We start from the raw sequence: 4,928 nt of genomic DNA, 5'->3' as shown, positions 1-4,928 counted from the left end.
TGTTTGTTTGGTTTTGTCTTTATTGTGTACACCTGTTTTTGATTTTCCCTAATTATGTTCATTATTTAAACCTCTGCATTTCCTGTTTGTCTTGGCGGTGATTGTTTCCTGTTTTGTGTGGTTGGAGGTGTTTCTCCGCACTATGTATTTTCCGATGAGAAGATTTATTGATTTTTCAAGTAAACATGTTTGTTTACATTGATCCCTGTGTCCTGCGCCTGACTCCTCTACTTCTCTAAAAGAAAACCATTACAACTGGTCATGCTGGAGGATGTTGCAGGCAGCAGAACGTTCTCCACGGCGTCTCCAGACTCTGTCACGTCTGTCACATGCTCAGTGTGAACCTGCTTTCATCTGTGAAAAGCACAGGACGCCAGTGGTGAATTTGCCAATCTTGGTGTTCTCTGGCAAATGCCAAACGTCCTGCACGGTGTTGGGCTGTAAGCACAACCCCCACCTGTGGACGTCGGGCCCTCATACCACCCTCATGGAGTCTGTTTCTGACCGTTTGAGCAGACACATGCACATTTGTGGCCTGCTGGAGGTCATTTTGCAGGGCTCTGGCAGTGCTCCTCCTGCTCCTCCTTGCACAAAGGCGGAGGTAGCGGTCCTGCTGCTGGGTTGTTGCCCTCCTACGGCCTCCTCCACGTCTCCTGATGTACTGGCCTGTCTCCTGGTAGCGCCTCCATGCTCTGGACACTACGCTGACAGACACAGCAAACCTTCTTGCCACAGCTCGCATTGATGTGCCATCCTGGATGAGCTGCACTACCTGAGCCACTTGTGTGGGTTGTAGACTCCGTCTCATGCTACCACTAGAGTGAAAGCACCGCCAGCATTCAAAAGTGACCAAAACATCAGCCAGGAAGCATAGGAACTGAGAAGTGGTCTGTGGTCTCCACCTGCAGAACCACTCCTTTATTGGGGGTGTCTTGCTTATTGCCTATAATTTCCACCTGTGGTCTATTCCATTTGCACAACAGCATGTGAAATTTATTGTCAATCAGTGTTGCTTCCTAAGTGGACAGTTTGATTTCACAGAAGTGTGATTGACTTGGAGTTACATTGTGTTGTTTAAGTGTTCCCTTTATTTTTTGAGCAGTATATTTAATGAGTTTCACAGAACTGTCCTTGCTGGAGAAATGATCATGGGATTTACTACAATGACATTTCTCTAATTATACCAACTGACCAGTTTAAAACAAATTATCTAAATTCATGAGAAAACGTGTATAAAAGTCATGGTTGTTGGAAACGTGTTCCAGCTCACACCTATTCTCTTGTTCTGCAGTTGGCCCTGAGATGATAGCTTCAGGCCAGATGTCCTCATCAGCGATTCCCTGTCATGAAGAAAAATGACTTTTGCTCCACCACTTCACTCAGCATCGCTTTATGAAGGATGAACCACTCCTGTGTCTCCCAGACTAGTGAGATCACCAATGTGACAGCAGATCTATCGGGGGCCATGAGATATGAGAGGTGGTGGTGATTGTACTCATCACAGGACCTCTCTCTTTGGTCACTATTATGATCTCCTTCCAGGTCAACAGTGAACTACGCACCGTCAGCAACTATTTCCTGCTGATCCTGGGGATGGCTTCTATGAAACTCTATGCTGTTTACATCATCATGGGACACTGGGGCCTGGGCCAGTTACATCTGGCTGGCTGTGGACTATGTGGCTCTGTCATGAACCTGCTGGTCATCAGCTTCGACCGCTTCTACTCCGTCATCAGACCTCTCAGCTACATGGCCGGGCAGCCGGCCTGGGCAGCGTCCTTCATCCTGTGAGGGCCAGCCATCCTGTTCTGGCCCCAAGTGGTGGGCAGGTCCTCGCAGGACAAGGGTGACTGCTCTATCCCGTTCCTGACCGAGCTTGCTCTCACATTCGGTATGGCCATCGCTGCCTTCTAGCTTCCTGTCACTATCATGGGCATCCTGTACTGGAAGACCTACTAGGAGATTGAGAAGCAAGCCCAGGGTCTGGAGGGGCTGCTGGGGTCTGGGAGCATTGGAGGGGCCTCCCATGGAGGGGCTGTTTACTCCAGCAGCACCAAGAGCAGTGCGAGCAGGTCCAGAGAGGTGTCTGCTGGCAGGGAACAGAGCAGTGAGGGGTCTCAGGGCTGCTTCCCTGTGAGAGAGGAGCCTAAGCAGAGCAGGGAGAGGAGAATAGCAACACCAGGGGTAGCTAGAGGGAGGGCTGCAGAGACAGCACCTGTAATGTAGATGAGGAAGAACCTACTGTCTCTTCCTCAGAGGAAGAACCAGTTCAAAAGCAGCAGGGGGCAAGCGCTAATACAAGCCCTAAAACCATGATCCCTCTAAGAGACGTCCAGAGCAGGGACACTGGAGGGACCCACAAACCCCTAACGTCTAGGGCAAGGGACAGTGCAGCTGGCCCACAGGGCAGGCAGTCCTCCCTGAGAGGCTCCATATCTTCAGACTCCAGACACCGCAAGCAGACCAAAGCCAAGAGGAACATGACCATCTGGAAGGAGGCGGCAGTGAGGACCCTGAGTGCTGTCCTTCTGGCCTTCATCCTGACCTGGACACCCTACAACACTATGGTGCTGGTGTCCATCTCCTACTGTGTGCCTGAGAAGCTGTGGCAGCTGGGCTATTGGTTCTGCTACATCAACAGCACCATCAACCCAGTCTGCTACACCCTTTGCAACGAGCACTTCTGTCACCTTCAAGACACTGCTGCTGTGCGGCCCCGAACAGAAGAACTGGGGAAGGGCTTATCACAGCAATCATGCCTCCTTCGGGACACACAAGATCAGCAGCACTGTCTGAACTTTTTCAAAGCTAGACTTTACCTGCTGGCTTAGGAAGAGTCAGATCTGCCCTAGTAAAAGACACCATGCAAGCAAGGCGATGCTTTTGTAGAATCGCTTTTTTGACTGTTAAAAACAACTAAATAAACCGACTTCGTAAATGTGATGTGCATTGACATCTAGAACAGGCAATGGCAGAAAACCAACATAGATACTACTTTTAGGCAGTACCCTATCTTAAGAACATTACATTGCCTACATATATGGTAATCATGTAGTCTGTTTTTTCCCTGGACTATCTTCAATCCCTCCCCTGCAGTTCCTCTCTATGGGTAAATTGGTCCATCCACGGCCTGAGGAAATGGCTTGTGTTTATGACATGGTGTTTATTGAAACAGCAGGGTTATGAATTGGTCCATGTGCCTTAATGTTACATATGATCACCAAGACCAGGCTTTGTACTTTCCAATATAAGGCAGAGAATTAATTTCCAATGTTTTGGTTTCACAGACACAAAGCTCCATCACTGATACAACAGTGCTTCAGCAATCCTGAATGGCAACTGCTGTAATAGAGAAAATAGGACATGGCTCCAAATACAGTCAGCGGCAAATCTTTTATTTTCCTGAAAAAAGACAAAACCTTGTACCCTAAAGGAAACGTTCAATTACAATCCAAATAAAGTCCCAAAACTGTTTTACATCAACTAAGTAAATATCATTGATGAATCTTTTTTTTTTTTTTTAATGAACCAAAACCGTAATATTCCAAATGGCAACTGCCTCTAAACAAACAGATCAACAAATGAAATGGGAAATACTTGTTTAATGCTTTAGTATTTGTTAGTTTGCTATTAATATAACATGATAGTATAGCTAAATGATATTACACAACTTCCTTACACCTTGATCAATCAAAATCTCAGTAGACCACGAGCACCCGTGTTTAGGGCACACATTATCATGCACTTGGTTAACTGTCTGTAGAGAACGCAATGTCTACTGTTACTCCTTTTGACCATGTCTGAGAATGAATCCAATGGTTTAAAAAAAATACTTTCACTAGTTTGAGGTAAAGTAATTGTAGCTAATTGTAACCATAGCCAAACCGGTGGAGAGCATTGCACCCGGCTTTGGGGGAAAAGCAGAGAAAATCCAAGGAAAAAAAACAGGTGTTCCCTTTTCATGAGACGACGAGAATAATTTGGATGAAGGGGAGGACAGGTTAAAGAAGGATTTTTAAGCCTTGAGACATGGATGGTGTGTGTGCCATTCAGAGGGTAAATCAGTTATAGAAAAGATTGAAGTGCCTTTGAACAGGGTATGGTAGTAGGTACCAGGATCAACGGTTTGAGTGTGTCAACAACTGCAACGCTACTGTGTTTTTCACGCTCGACAGTTTCCCACGTGTATCAAGAATAGTCCTCCACCCAAAAAATATCCAGCCAACTTGACACAACTGTGGGAAGCAATGGAGTCAACATGGGCCAGCATCCCTGTGGAATGCTTTCGACACCTTGTAGAGTCCACACCCTGACGAATCGAGGCTGTTCTGAGGGCAAAGAGGGGGTGGGGGTTGAACTCAATATTAAGATGGCGTTCTTAATGTTTTGTACACTCACTGTATTTACAGTGCATTCACAAAGTATTCAGACACCTCGACTTTTCCCACATTTTGTTACGTTACAGCCTTATTCTAAAACGGATTGTTTTTACCCCCCTCATCAATCTACACACACACACAATACCCCATAATGACAAATGTATCTGAATACTTTCTGAATGCACTGTATAGACCTATACATGAAAAAGTAAAATAATGTTGCCTCCAAGGACAACACTACAGTATAGGAAGTGCAGATACACCAGTCTGCAGTTTGTGGTAACACACCACTTTCTGACTAGACCCTCTGATGGCTCCACATCATCCCCTCTCCCCACAGTCCCTGTAGCTCTTCAATGGCTCCTTACTGCCCTCCTCTGGCTATAAATGAAGGGAATCATAGACCATGACAGTCTGAGACATGAGACAGTGGAGCAGGGTGGGATGAGACTTCAGAGCTGATATGGGCAGGTAAACACAAAGTCCTGTGCTTGGTAGTTGTCTGTTTTTAAATGATCTCCCAACACATAACAACAAGGAGTCAAAAAG

The 4,928-nt window shown here is 46.3% G+C and overlaps 1 pseudogene; it reads left to right on the top strand.

Moving 5' to 3' along the window:
• Positions 1 to 1,399: 1,399 nt before the first annotated feature.
• LOC123736405 (muscarinic acetylcholine receptor M3-like) lies at positions 1,400 to 1,959 on the top strand (annotated as a pseudogene).
• The last annotated feature ends 2,969 nt before the right edge of the window (positions 1,960 to 4,928 follow it).

Source organism: Salmo salar, unplaced genomic scaffold (genome assembly GCF_905237065.1).
Source record: "Salmo salar unplaced genomic scaffold, Ssal_v3.1, whole genome shotgun sequence".
Classification (NCBI taxonomy): domain Eukaryota; kingdom Metazoa; phylum Chordata; class Actinopteri; order Salmoniformes; family Salmonidae; genus Salmo; species Salmo salar.
The sequence above is the reverse complement of the archived record's forward strand: the minus strand, read 5'-3'. Positions and strand labels throughout refer to the sequence as shown.